A 16197-nucleotide genomic window follows, 5' to 3' on the forward strand; every position below is an offset into this window, starting at 1 on the left:
AGTATTATTATTTTAATTATTAGTATTTAAGATATAGGATAGCAAGAAAAAGTGTAAGCATCACTCTAGGACTTTACCTTCTCTTCTGAGGAAGAGGTTAGTGTGTTTTTGGTTGTATGCAGGATAGTTGCATCACATTAGGCAAAATTATGACCTTGTTATTGTATTTATTTGGAAATGATGTATGATTTAATAAGGTACATATGGGTGTGAAGTTGACAAGAGGTGGACTTATGGTGGTCAATTTTATATGTCAGCTTAACTGGGCCATGGGTGCCCAAATAATTGATTAAATATTATTCTGGGTGTGTCTCTGGGGATGTTTCATTTGAATATGTAGACTGAATGTAGCAGATGGCCTTTCCAAAGTGAGTGGGCCTTGTCCAATGTTTTGAAGACTTGAATATAGCAACAAGCCTGAGGGAGAATTCTCTCTCTGCCCAATTGTCTTAAAGCTAGAACATCAGTCTTCTCCTGCTTTTGGACTCAGACTTGTACTAGAACTAGCTTTTCTGTTCTCAAGACTTCAGGCTTGCCCTGGAATTATATTGTTGGTTCTCTTGGCTCTCTAGCCTGCCAAGACCTTGGGACTTCTTAGCCTCATATTTGTGTTAATCAATTTCTTATAGCAAATTTCATCCATATACATATTTTAAGGCAAAATAATTTGAACCATTTAGCAATACTTAGTAAGATAGCATTTAAATAGGGTAGTCAGGAAATATTCATCAATAGAGTGATATTTGAGCAAAAGCTTAAATGGGGGAGGGAGCAAGCCATGCAAGTTCCTGAGGAAAATGTTGTTGAGGCAGAAGAACAGGATTACAAAGTTTTAAAGTTCTTTTATATATGATTTTTCTTTGCCTTAGCCTGGGTCTCCACCCACACTCCTATCCCAAACAGACCTGGGGGGGCGGGAAGTTTGGTGGAGGAATTTTATCTGGAAATAATCCTAGAGAGCAGGAGTGGGAAGTAGGACAATTATACAGTGATGGGAAAAAATCTAATAAAGCATGAACTATGGAGCAGGTTACACTGTGGACAACTGAGGACCCTTTACAATTGGACAGGATGTATCTCAGAAGTGTCCCACTGAGGGTTGAGAAAGCTTAACTATTTTTCCATCAAATCTTATTTAATTTGGACTGACTTTTTTACAGACTAGAGAAATTCCCCAGACAGAGAAGCTAAGAGACAGGCGTTAACTGAATGTATAGGAAATATTTATAGTAGCTGAATGTGACTTATTAGATACAGGCCATGGGTTTATGGGTGGGGTTTCACAACATCCCCGATAGTCCTTCACTGCTCAACCTAAAAATCAGTAAGTTGAACTGTCTGTGCTTAACTCAAAGTCTTTCTTTTGCATTCATACCACTATTGCCCCATTTCAAGTATATGCTGTAAGCTAAATCAGTGATTCTTGGCTCTGTCAGACTGAAACTCCATTTTTATAACAAGTTTTTGATACTTGCTTTACTCTTCTGAACAAAATTTATTGTAACTATAAAACAATTTAAAAATACTAATGTAATATACTAACATAAAGGAAAAACAAAAGGAAATGAACTTATAATAAAATGATGCATTTTTAGTACATAAGTGTTGAAGAACAACACAGTGATGAATCATAATTAGTGACAGACTATTACAAAGATGTTGAATTGGCAACTGAAATATCATGAGCAGTGTTGCCATTGAAGACATAATTTCCAAAATTATGTACCACTTACTATACAGTTGCAAACAAAATAAAATGCATGTTTCTCATTCTATACAAACGGCTTGCTTTTCTGAAAATGTTAGTGTATATTAAAATAAGGTAAAAATATATTTTATAGTTTTCATAAATCAAAGTATCATATAGACTCAATTTCAAGTAACCTTTTTTTTAAAAGATTTATTTATTTATTAGAGAGAGAGAGAGTAGGGGGAGGGGCAGAGGGAGAGAGAAAATCCTCAAGCAGACTCCCTGCTGAGTGTGGAGCCTGATGTAGGGCTTTATCCCACGACCCTGACATCATGACCTGAGCCTAAATCAAGAGTCAGACGCTTAACCAACTGAGCTACCAATGCACCTCTCAAACTTTTTGATCACATGAATTCCCTATGGTATGTTCCAAGTTTTCTGGGACTCAGGATCGTAATCTGTGGTCTCGGATGGTCATTTTTTGCATTCAGAAGTTTCCCCACTAGCACCACCCAACCGTTTGACAATCAAATATATTACTGCAGATATCCCAAATATCCTTTCTGGGGAAATATTTCACCTGGTGAGAAGCCCTAACCTAGATTATTATAACCCTCATTAATTCTGGTTTGTCTCTTTCTACTTCTGCCTAAATTCAGTGCAGCCTCCTCTAATCCACCAAAGCTATCTTTGTAAAATGCATCTTTATAATATCATTTTATTTTTAAATATTCCAGAGAATTTCCATATTACCCACAAAATAATATCCAAGATTTTTATTATGGCATTGAACATCCTCACAAAGGTGCCTAAAATCATCAATTGAGTATTAAAAACAGATCATTCTGTTGCTACTCACCACTACCATCCTATTACTTTACTTCTTAAAATCCAGCCTATGGTAGCAGGAATTCCAAGATGGCCTCCAAGATTCAGGTCGCCTGGTGTGAATGTCTTGTACAGGCAGGCAGCATCTGTGAATAAGAAATATCAGTCCTGTGATTAGGTTATTTATCGGTTGACTTTGAGTTAATAAAGAAAATTGCCCTGGTGTTCCTGACCTAATCTGAGCACTGGAAGGGCCAGGAAGCAAGGATCTGAGAGCTGTGTCTAGCAGCCGAGAGTGATTCCTGACCAACAGCCAGCAAGAAAATAGGACTTTAAGTCTTAAAACAGGAAGCAGCTGAATTCTGCCAGGAAAGTAAGGAAGGTCAGAAGTCTATCTTTCCCTACTTGAGCCTCTAGATGTGAACACAACTGAATGATACCCGATTTCAACCTTGTGAAACCCTAAGCGTAAAACACAGCTAAAATGTGCCAGACTCTTGGTGCAGAAAATCAGAGAGACAATAAATTATTGTTGTTTTAAGTACTAAATTTGTAGTAATTTGTTTTGCAGCACTGGGAAACTAGTATTCAAACTTACTTTACTATTTCAGGAATATCCTATTCAGTGTCATAGCTCTGTCTCTCAACAACCACTATTCCCTTTCCTAAAACGTTCACCACAATCTCACAATCTCTTTCACTTTGCATCCATCCACCTGATTTGGAAGAATGATTCTTAAGGTCACATTTCCTTTGTTAAATCTCTTGAAACATTATGTTCTTGAAGCAGGAGAGCAAGGTTCTTGTCTCACGGAGTCGAAGAATGAATCTCGCAGACAAAGAGAGTGAGCAAGGCAATAGAGTTTTATTAAGCAAGGATACAAGAAAAAGCTCTCAGGAGTGAGAAGGGTCCTGACCGGGTTGCCAATGAAGGCTTTTCATCTCTGGCCTTTTATTAGGACTTTACCAGGAAACTTGACAGTGGTTAGGTGCTTAGGTCAGTGGCCTAGAACTAGACATGACACACATTGTATGAGAGTTTTTGTTTCTGTGACATCTATGACCTATAGATATGTAATGCTAGGTCTGGTTAATCTTTACAGTGAACTTTTCCTCTGAGGCCTGATCAATTTTTGTGGTTATTTTATTTTCTGTGGTTACAATGCAATTATTAGAAAAAACATTTCAACCCTAGTAGTTGGGATTGGGTGGTCTAAATTTTCCTGATCTCAGTCTTTGTTTTGTCTCAGTGTCTGCATACCTGAAATACCCTCAGAGCCTAGTCAGGGGACTCCTATCTCTCCCTGCCTATCCCTACTGATTCGCACTATTTTTCTTGTGTACATCCACAATGTATCACACTGTAATAGCTTGTTTCACATTGATGTTCTGTACTAAACCTTACTTTTTGAGGGCAAAACTGTATAATTCCCATATTTGTAATCTTAATGACTAGCACATTTGTTTATCCAACACAACTATTAATGAATTAATGAAAGAAATGAGTATTTTGAACTAGATTTTTAGTTCTAAATTTGTCTACTTATGTCTCTCAATTTAGTGTACTGCATCTTCATTATTCAATATTATAAAAATGATGGTGACTCATTTATTAAATTCACTGATCTTTTAGGTTTGTTGTTTAGGTTGTAAATTTAATGGATAGTTATATATGCATGGAAGCAGTTATATGTCTTATTTTTAGTTGGAGTTTGATATAGAAAATCTTGATTAAAGGGCCTGGAGAAAAAAAATTCAGGGCATGGAACAATGACTTGGAAGGTACTGGTGTTAAAGAGTGGTTAAAGAGTATTCTTTTCTCCTTTTGGAATCAACTGGGAGATTCCATTCTGTAGTGTTTCAGAACTATCTTAGAGTATATTGTGAAATGAGAAACTTTATTTAATCAATTGTCTTTTTAGAATGCTCAGTCCTTACTTCTGGCATAAGCACACACAAGGGAAGGATCTTTCTCTGCATCCCTTCTTCACTCGTGTGAGTGAACACCTTCCTACCTTGTTCCTAGTATTTTCCTAACTTGATCCTAGTAGTTTCATCTTCTTTCTGTTTTATGACCCCTAGCTCTATAGTTTGTTTTCTATTATACTGGGCCTTAGTTTTGTGTATATTTTTATTTGTTTAATTTCTTTATCCTAATTCACTGGCTTTTTCTTTTATCTTTCTAAACTTCTTTCTACCATGTCTTAACAAGTCCTTGTCTAAGTATACCTTTAGGATCATAAATGCTATTATAAACTACCTCATGAGCCATAAATGCATTTCCTTTTATTCATATAAATACCATGCATTATAACATTTTATAATAAAAGGTGACTTGCGACTTACCAGTATCAATATCAAGATCATTGAGCCAGCCAAGTTGAAATTGAATAATAAAACTTCAGAGTTAGAGGGACCTTAAAGATTATTTAATAATTCAGATCCTGCATTTGCATATAGATAAGGGAACAGATAAGGTCAGTAGAAGCTGAATTACTTGTGTAAGGTAACATAATTATTCTGAAGTAGAAAAAAGTACCCTCTGTCCTTTGATCTGTTCTGTAGAGCTTTTTCCAATGTCTCTCACTGCTTCTGTTGGCCTCGCACTCAGGAGAGCCTCTTAAAAGTAATCAGATATCAACAATACTAGAAAATTCTAATATAGCGATTATTATGTACCAGGGAGTATTAAAGGAGAGAAGTAATCTAGAAATACAAGTGTATGATATACATTTGCACATAGAATGTAATTGTAGCCATAGAGAATGAAATATACTAAGGAAATTGACATAGAGTTGAGCTTTGAATAACTCTAATAATAGGAAGGATAAAAATAAAAGAATAAAAATAGTACTATGAGGCACAGAAATAGTTTCCAGACAGAAAATCCAAAAAAGATAAAGGGAGGAAAGTCTTTCAACAAAGAGAAAATAAAATGAATAAGAAGTAAAAAATGTCCATTATGTTTATGTCAGATTTGCATACATGTAGGTCATTTTTGTCATTATAAAGAGTGATTTCTGTAGATTGATGGAGCCAACTGTAGATGAAAGTTATTAGGGGAGTTCTTATGAGGTGACCATAAGGAGATGGTGACAAAATCCTTGGCAAAACTTTACTCAGGCTCCTGAATCTTCTTCTTGGCACCTGGGCACTACCTTTTAAAATTCAGGTTTAGCAAGAATTCTTGCTAAGTCAGTTTAGCTGGAATGCTCCGCCTTGATATCTGATCAGGTTCCATTATCCTCCAGCTGATATCTGACCACCCTGGGCTGTCTTTAGCAAGAATGTTTTTAGGTCTATTTAGCCAAAGTTGCCCCAACCCCTGATGTTTCCTCTTAGTAATTTTCCATCTACTGACCCCCCACCCCGTTCTTTGGCTACAAATTTACACTTGCCCACACTGTCCTCAGAGTTAAGCCCAATCTCTCCCCCACACTGCGAAAATTCACGGCTGTGTTCCCTATACCTATTCCCATCATGCCTACCACCTTGAATTAAGTCTTCCTTACCATGTTTTTAACAAGTGTCTTTCACTATTTTTATTCCGTAATAATAGGTAATAAATAGGAATATTTTTCAAAGAGTTTTGCTATGAAATGTTAGGGTGGTAGACTATTCAAAGAGAAAAGTAAAGAGGTAGGAAACTTCTGTTTGATTTTCAGTTATGTAAATAGTAAAGGGAAGGTAAGATTTAAATGGGAAATTAGGAATGTGTATGAGAGATCAGGGAGACTCAATGGTTATAAATCCCCCAGAAGGTCAGAGGCCCTGCCTGGGAGCCAGCCACCAAGAAGTAGAGAACTGTGCAGGTGCACATGGGTGTGGACTGAGAAAGCTGAGGTGTTTTCTATTGTGAGGATTCTGTTTTCTCAGGGAAGCAGGGGAGGTGGAGAGAAAGAGGAAGGAAGAAAGATCAGAGTCTGGAAATTGCAAAAGAATTTTGAATTCACTGTTGAAGTGACTGGAAGAGTCAGTTATAATATATAACAAGCTTGGGACAAACCAATATGAGAATATGAGTCTCCTGATTTGAAATACAAATAATATTACAGTTTCCCTCAAATAGGTACTAAACTTAAATATAAAGTTAACATAAGTGAATGTCTTAGAAGATATCAATATGCCATTTGTTTAATATATATGATGAGGCCCTATAGGGGTAAACATTTTGTATGAGAGATGTCTTACATATGAGGAAACCCTAAAATATACATATCATTCATATTCGCTTTACCAAATGAAAGAAGATAAATCTATTTAACTATCTAGAAGATTTTTTTAAACTTGTATTTGACACGTTCAAAGAAATAGTAAAAACCTTTAAAGTTATAGAACAGCATAATTTAAAGTCCTAATTTCCATTCTAGACAGATGTTTGAGCCATACAGCTAATGGGGGGATATCCGGTTACTAAATTCAGGCTAATTGACTCATATCAATTTGTAATCCCATCAGCAGGGTATGAGAGTGCCTGTCCCATTTAATTCTTGCTGATCATATTAATATTTGTAAACTTTATTTTTTGAAAGGTGATAAAAATTAATAAGAGAGTAAAATTGATGTGTTGATTTACTTAACTTTTGTGAATTTGAATACTCTCTTGCTGTGTTTATTCTTTTCTGAATATGTATGTACTACACATCCCATTTGTCTATTGAGCTTTGATTATCTTCCAATTGATTTTCCTGAACTTTTATTAGACTATTTTTCCCTTGCCCTTTATTATATTAAAGTATTTTTCTCCAAATAGACTGGTTAATAATACTGCCCTTTAGCCAAGTTGTCAAAGAATTTGGGGTAATTTGAACCAATTTATCAGCATTGTTTATTGATAACCATGAGATTCATGAGTTGCACCTGGTCCTTGTAAGATTCCCAGAGGGCTTTGCTTTTGGCGCTGGTTACATAAAAACAATATGCCAAGTGGCCAGCAGGGTACAAAGAGTCCTGTCCTGGTTCCAGGATGTTATATGCCCATGTCAGTGATTCTTGATTTGAGAGAGAAAAACATCTGTCGAATCTTTACAGAGATAAGGCAATTGAGAATCACACCAGGTCAGTTCAAAATTCTCATTATGAGGGAGCCATTGGTTGTGATTCATGTCCTTTCATTAATACTACTGCTACTTCATGGTTTTTTTCTGCAATAAACTGCATGTTTGTAAACAATGTTCTCTTGGGTTCTGTGAATCTTGATTGGCAACTGAACTCTGTTTAACTGCCAGCGTTAGTACAGATTAATTTAAGAATTTAATTTTGATATGTCAAAATTATTTATATTTTTATTTTTTATTTCTTTCCTAGACATTAATCTGACATAACTGAAAGGGGAACTTGCTGCTCCCATACACTTACCCTTAAGGTGTTAGAGTGTTGATTGTACTTAAGGATTATACATTGGATATAAGGATATACTGTTTTCTGGTGACTAATGGTGAGAAAATAGTGCCTCTTCTAGGAATTTGTTTAGCCTAAAGTGCCTTACCTTAATTACATTGAACAGAGGTAATTATGAAAATATGCCTTTGAGTAGCTAAATTTCAGATATTAATAGTTAGATATTCCAAAAGAGATCTTATTTCTTAGAATTTATGTCATACTTTGTTAGCTGGAAGATAGAGCACAATGATACAGAGTGTCTTCTCCAAGGGTCCAGTGGCAAAAATAAATAATATGGAGCAGTTAAGAAATGTTTTATTTTTTTTTTTTTTAAAGATTTTATTTATTTGAGAGAGAGAGAATGAGAGACAGAGAGCATGAGAGGGAGGAGGGTCAGAGGGAGAAGCAGACTCCCTGCCAAGCAGGGAGCCCGATGCGGGACTCGATCCCGGGACTCCAGGATCATGACCTGAGCCGAAGGCAGTCGCTTAACCAACTGAGCCACCCAGGCGCCCAAGAAATGTTTTAAATGGCAAATGATGGTAGTAACGCTTATGTATTCAGAGCTCGCTTTTCTATGGATGCTATACAAGCATCATCTCAATTGATACTCCCCGTTAAATATGGCATAGCATTCACATATTGTAGATGAAAGAAAAATGGTTTAGAGAGGCTAAATAACTGCCACAATTTTACCCAGATAGAGAAGATAGAGCACCACCTCAAATAAGCAATTTGATTCCACAAGCTTAACTCTTAGGTATTTTTTATTTATTATGGGTTTACTATGTTTCAGGTATTCTTCTAATGTCATTGCAATTATTGAATAAATTACTTATCGGATTTTCATGATAACCCTATGAGGTAGATGGTATTATTATCTCATTTTACAAATGAGGCAACTCCACACTTTCAGAAAATGGAGAAACCGAGATTCAAATCTAGATGCCAGAGTCTCATCTCCTAAATATTAAGCTATGCTACCTCCCATAGGCTCTACTGACCAGTAAATAGTAACTCACTGTATTGAATGTTCTCTGTATACTCAGCACAGTACTAAAAGTTTTTCTGTCACATATTGAGAATGATAAAAAAAATTACTCTTTTTTATTGGAGGATTTTATGGGAGGACACAGAAACAAAATTATAGTTAATGCTCATAAATAACATGTGTGTCCCCTAGTTATTTCCTATAACTCTTGTTCTTCTAGTGATTTGATATGCTGAATGAGGCAGAGATTTATGAGCATAATTATAATACACACAAGAATGTGATAAGTGCTCAAAGATGGTTATGGAGGACAAAGGGGAAAGTGATTAATTCAATTTTGAAGGGTAGTGATGAAAATGTTACATAAACACTTTTAAGCTGTCCCTTGAAGGAGGAACAAGAGTTTTCTCTGTACTCTCTGTGAGTTACTATCTTGATCTAAGTCATAGAGACCAGAATTTATAGGTAATGATGAGCAATCTTTTGCAGTTGAACTTTGTACTGTTGAGCATTTATGTGTGAAAATAAGGGGGAAGGATTTAATAATGAGTTAAAGAAAAGAAACAAACAAATTTTAATAATTTAGGTATTTTAAATATTCTATCCAATTTATTCTGAAAACTCTGATAGGTGTTATGATTTTCATTTTACAGATGAAGAAACCGAGCCATGGTTACATTTCCTGTCCAACATGACACAATTTTAAATGATGATTCAGTCTTCAAAGATAAGCCCATCTGTTTCCAAAACACACATACTTTCATCTATCTATTAATTCCCACTCTGATTATACAGGGAAAGTTAGGTAGGTAATGATATAGATGATAGGTAGGTAGGTAGGTAGATAGATACATAGATAGATAGATACATAGATAAAGATAGAGATAGAGATATAGGTATAGATATGACCGGACATGATTCAAGACAGAGTTTTCTCAGTTAATATTAAAACAAGAAAATAAATTGATTCAAATTTTTCATTTGGAAAATTGAACACAACAAATAACTTTAAACAAATCATTGAAAAAAATTATCAATAGCATGAGCTGCACATAGCAACATTCTTTTCAAACATAAATTCACGATAGTCAATGCCAGGTTTGTTGATTAAAACATACTACCCTCTAGATACAAGGATAAAAACACGCTCCTAAATTGAATTGTGTTGTATACTTAAATTATATGTTCCAGTTGATCTATTCAACTGGTTACTATCTTATGTCTTCTTTTTAACTAATGACATAAAATTTCATGATGCTTCTTCATTGGCAGATAATCTCTTGAGAAAAAGCATGTGTGGGTAAATTAGAATGTAACATATTTTGGACTTTAAATCCTTATTATTAAGGACTTAATAATTAGTGGTTAAATATAATTAGAGATAAAGTGTTGTGCATATATTCACAAGGATGCATATCAGAAGAAATACAAATGAATATGAAGTTTTTGTTTTGTTTTGTTTTTTTTGTTTACTATTATGGCCATTGTATTGTTTGGCTGACACTGTATTGCTTCTCTTTCCATCTGAATTCGATTTTTTAAACAATTTTTATTTAAATTCAATTTAGTTAAAATATAATGTGTTATTAGTTTTGGGGTAGAATTTAGTGATTCATCAGTTGCATATAATACCCAGTGCTCATTACATCAAGTGCCCTCCTAAATGCCCATCACCCAGTTACTCCATCCCCTTCCACCTCTACTGCAGCAACCCTCAGTTTGTTTACTAGAGTTAAGAGTCTCTTATGGTTTGCCTCCTTCTCTGTTTTTATCTTATCTTATTTTTTTGAAAAACCACTACTTATACTGTATTGGCCCATGTGATTTTGAGTGATGTTCATCTCACCTACTACATTCCTCAGGCAGTCTTATAACCTAGACTTTGTCAGAGCCTCTCCTCACCCTTGCTCTAGGGTGCAAATTATTTTCTTTAATGACATCTTTCCAGGATCTTTTTTGGTATTAACTGCAGAGATACATTCTGTCTATCTGAAATTTAGGTCATGACAGAACAATGGAGCTGTAGACACATTTCTTGATGACTGCTTATAGAGATGCCTAGACAGTGAAGTCAATATCGATGAGGTTACTACCAAGAGAAAAATTATGTGTTACACTACCATAATTTGAGGCCCTGACTCTATCCATGGCTGCAACTTTTCATGGATATGAGTCAATAAATGCCTGCCTGCTGCCTTTTCTTCCTTCCTTTCTCTCTTCCTCTCTCTTTTTTTTTTTTTCAAATTTAAGCCATTCTAGAATGAGGTGCCCATCAACATTATAGAGTTCTTATGAATAAATTGACTTAAAAAATTAAGTAAATGTTACTGTTTTGCTAACATAACTAAAAGCGGTTCAATAATGGCCTGTGACTGTGGCACCTCTGGGTCTTATTTTAGGGCACAGACCTTAATGACTCTGCTTCAAAAGTCTTTTGACTCTATGTGTAACTATTTAAAATATCAATTGCCAAAAGAGAATTTTAATTACTTAGTTTGTGACACATGGGTCCTATTGCTTGATGTGGAGGTCACCTGGTTTGGGATTTAGCCATCTCCTCCCATGTGGTTTAAAGTACAGCAGTGCCAAAGGAAAGGACTACACCTCAAGAAACTGGGAAGAGATGGTCTACAGGAAACGGATTCCCAGTTAAATGTCTGAGCATATGTCATAATTGTCATAATAAACAAGAGAAGGAAATTAGGTATCATTATACAATGAAGTATTCATATTTTTAATACATAACCACAGATTGATAGCTCGGATTTAAGGGGAAAATGTATATGTTTTATCTGTGGAAAGAATTAAGGACAGATAATCTATTCAAATTATTGTAATTAGAGACATTGTGAAAAAGGAACTTGGCTAAAGGATTCTGAAAAACAAATTTGGGAAATCAGTGTTGTAGTTTCAGAGCCAGAAACTATGAAGTGATTAAGAGCATGAATGATGATATAAAACGTCTCCTTCTAGTAGTATTATGGATTAAAGACACTGAAAAACCTCCCATTGAAGCCAACTAAAATACCTAGAATAAAATATTTTAAATAGTATTTCAAATTTAATGCAGAACTGACAAAAAGTAGCAAGTCCTCAGAGGCCAAAAACAAAGTAGAAGTTGAAAGACATGAAGACAGATAAATACTAAAGCTGGTTCATGATCTAACATTATGTTTTGAACCCTGATGGAGTTTTGCTTTAAGTATTTCAAAGGACACTGGAGCTAGAAATAAAGATGAAGGCTTGCCTGAGGCAACAAAGGTCAAGGGACATCCAAGATAAACTTGGGATACCAAAGAGCTTTATCCACATAATAAATATGGATGAAAAATAAACTTTAACCTCTAAGTATATAGGTTTAACATGGAAGTAAATTTTACTGTCAAAAACCTTCAAGCAAAATATTTTAGAGGAATGACATCACCAAGATGAAGTAGGAGACCCCAGCTTCTGTCCCCCAGCAAAGATCAAAAATTAAGTAGCTATCTACAAAAAGCAATGGCACTGAGAGAGCTCAGGAATCACTTAAGAAACTTTAGCAACACAGTGGAATAAAAAACCTTAGAATAACCACTCGAAAAAGGAGGGATGCCCACATCATCCCATCCTCTAAGCCAGACTTCTCTAGCCTAGAACGAAGAAGGATCTCTCCAGCTAGAAAGAGTGCCCCTCACTAGGAAATGAAGAATGGGGTGAATGACCAGCTTCCCGGACTTTCAGGGCATAGCACAAAGAATCTGCTTCAGTTTCACCCTGCCCAAAGCCCAGCAAATCTGAGACATAGTGGAAGTGGCTAGGCACAAGAAAGAAGAGCAGTGACTGCCAATACCAGCTACGTAGAATTTAACAAACCTTGATTCCCAGTGACCTCATCAAAGGGCCCAGCAACTTTCACTACTTAAGAACCAATGGCCAGCAAAGCTGCTACTGACCCCTTGAAGATTCCTCTGGATTTTACCCCACAGGTATTTGGGTTTGCTGATGCCAGCCATCTGAGTCCCTGTCCACTCCCTCAACCATTCTGCTGCCCTCTGCTAGGTAGGATCTGTACCAGCAGCCATCTCAGCCTTCTGTGGCTGTGTGAGTGCAAGGCATCAGCCTAGACGATTGTGACTGACCCCCACCACTGGGAGTGCCCTTGGGGCTAACCCATCCAGCTATGTACTTGCATACCACTGGGCTGAGTCTCTTCACCATCTTCTGCCATACGCATGCTTGTGGTGTCATTATGCAGCCATGGTACTGCATACCAACAGCCAAGGCCTTGGTAGATGTCTTTGCACACACAGTTGGCTCAGACACTCTCTCTGTCCCTGACCCCTACCACCACATGTATGTCTGAAACCGATCCTGCCACTACACAGGCACGTACTACTGGTCCCCACAGCCAAGGCTGTACACGCCATCCTGCCCTGACCACCACCACTACCTGCCCTGGTCCCTAGCTGCTGAACCTTGCAGCACAGCTGAGGAATCCAACAGCGTTGCAGCCACTGTGGACCCTCTGCAGCATTTGCAAGGACCACACAGTTGTTAATGTTGTAGACTCCAGTGGCCTGTGCCAACAAGACTTCACATCCCCACAGGATGCAAAGCTGCTATACACTCTTGAACTTGGTGCCAGGTGCCACTAGACCTGGGGTCACAACACACTCCAGCATGCTCCCATCTGTTGGTGAGGTCTTTCCTTACTGAAGTCAGTCCCTAAAGTCTGGAAGAGGAGACTGTTTCTTCAAATGTGCAGATGCTTATGCAAGACTACAGGGATCAAAAAGAATCAGGGAAACTTAATTCCACCGAAAGAATACAGTAAACTTACAGTAACTAATACAAAGGAAATGGAGATGTAAGAATTGCACAACAAATAATTCAAAGTAGTTGTTCTAAAGATGCTCAGAGAGCTACATGAGAAAACAGATAAACAATTTAATGAAATGAAATAAGGAGAAAATAGAAGAACAAGAGAAGACCAACAAAGAGATAGGAAACAATTTAACAGAGGGACTGAAAGATCTAAAAATCAAAAACTATAGGATATTAAAAAATAAAACAAACAAAAAGAACTATAGGACATTGCTGAAATAAATTGAAGAAGACACAAATAAATGGTAAGGTATCCTATATTTATAAATTGGAAGAGTTAATATTGTTGAAATGTCCATACTACAAAGAGCCACCTATATATTTAATGCATTCCCTATCAAAATTCCAATGACATTATTCACAGAACTAGAAAAGACCATCCTAAATTTGCATAGAACCACAAAAGACCCTGAATAATCAAAGTAATTTAGAGAAAGAACAAAACTAGAAGCAACACACTTTCTGATTATAAACTATATTATAAAGCTGTATTAATAAAGATATAAATAAATCTTTATATTTTTATGGGGAATATGATGTTAAGAAACATATGGTGAGTTTAAAGAAACATATGGTGAGTTTAAAATGAGAATGCCCAGGGTGAGTGTGTGGGTGGGTGGGTAGGTAGGTAGGTAGATAGATACTGATCCAGACATAATAAAGAGAATTTGAGAGAAAACATCCAGAAGTTAATGAATAAAAATTCACTGATTAACACCAATAAATAATTAAAAGGCAATTCATACTTACATATATGATAGAAAATTGAAAAATACTAAAAACAAAACCTAAATGCTACCAGAAAAAGAAAACCAAAACAAAACACAAAGTGTAAGTGAAAGATAGGGTAACAACTGACATTTCATTAGCAACTGACATCTCATTAGCTAATGAGCGACTCTGATCTCATTAGCCAGATGATAATCACAGGGTAAAGAATATAAGAAATTGTCTTCCATGCACCTCCCATGTAAGACCAAATTGCTAATTGAAATGATTCAAACTTTTCATTTTTGTTCTTTCTCTTAGCAATACGTATAGACATGTAAGATGAAGATTTAAAAAAAAAGTTTTAAAAGACCATTTAAGGGGTCCCTGGGTGGTTCAGTCATTAAATGTCTGCCTTTGGCTCAGGTCATGATCCCAGGGTCCTGGGATGGAGCCCCACATCGGGCTCCTTGCTCAACGGGAAGCCTGCTTCTCCCTCTCCCACTCCCCCTGCTTGTGTTCCCTCTCTCGCTGTGTCTCTCTGTCAAATAAATAAATAAAATCTTTAAATTTAAAAAAAAGAAAAAAGAAAAGACCATTTAAGGCTAATTTTTATTTTTAGGTAATGTGATTTACTGATTTATGGAACTTTAGGATACTATAAATTTTAGTTCTTTCTAAAGAATGAAGAGTTTGAGAAATGGAGAAAATATATAGCCCTGGCTCTTTATACTGCTGCCTATATAAATAGGCAGGGCAAGTTATAATTTTTCAATTATTCTCTTATGTCTTTATATTATAGATATTTTATTATATCTCCTATAACTTGTTTATAATTCCACTTACAGTTGAAATGAAATAAATTACTGAGTACCTGTCATTTTCTAGGTACTGTGTAGGGAGTAGTTTTTGACATTGCAAAATAGAGATAAATAATAACCAAAAGCTTACATTTGTAAGCAAAACAAATAGTTACAACTAAAATATAGTCAGATAAGTATTTCAATAAAATATTGCATTCATTATTTATCTACCCCCCAAAGAAATAAGGTATTATTTGAAGGAATTGTGCATTGAGACCCTCTACGACTGAAGTATCAAACATATACTAAGAAATGTAACTTGAAAAAGTATGACATTTTAGAGAGATAGAATTATTTTAATATAATTAAGGTTAAGTTCCAAGTGGAAAATATGACAGGTGATGAATTTCAGTGGCCAATAGCTTCCAGATCATGAAGGACTACTCTAAAGTATAAAGGGGATATCAGTATTTATTTTGAGTAAAAAAGAGCAATATACAATGGATTTTGAAACAAAAATTATAAGATAAAAATGTTTTCTTTTACATCTATTACTCCTAAAGCAACATAAAGCAGAGTAGGAAAAAAGCTATCACTCAGAAACCTGTTGCAAAAATCCAAGGAGGAAGTTAAGGAGACACAGATTAACATTCTGTTCCTAGGTGGCCATACTTGTCCTTTTAAACCCTCCTACACTGTTGGTGGGAATGCAAGCTGGTGCAGCCACTCTGGAAAACAGTATGAAGGTTCCTCAAAAAGTTGAAAATAGAGCTACCATATGGTGCAGCAATTGCACTACTGGGTATTTACCCCAAAGATACAAATGTAGGGATCTGAAGGGGTACATGCACCCTGAGCAATGTCCACAATAGCCAAACTATGGAAAGAGCCAAGATGTCTATCAACAGATGAATGGATAAAGAAGATGTGAT

This window comes from Leptonychotes weddellii, chromosome 9, assembly GCF_054177405.1.
Source record: "Leptonychotes weddellii isolate Sample4059 chromosome 9, ASM5417740v2, whole genome shotgun sequence".
In the NCBI taxonomy this organism is placed as follows: Eukaryota; Metazoa; Chordata; class Mammalia; order Carnivora; family Phocidae; genus Leptonychotes; species Leptonychotes weddellii.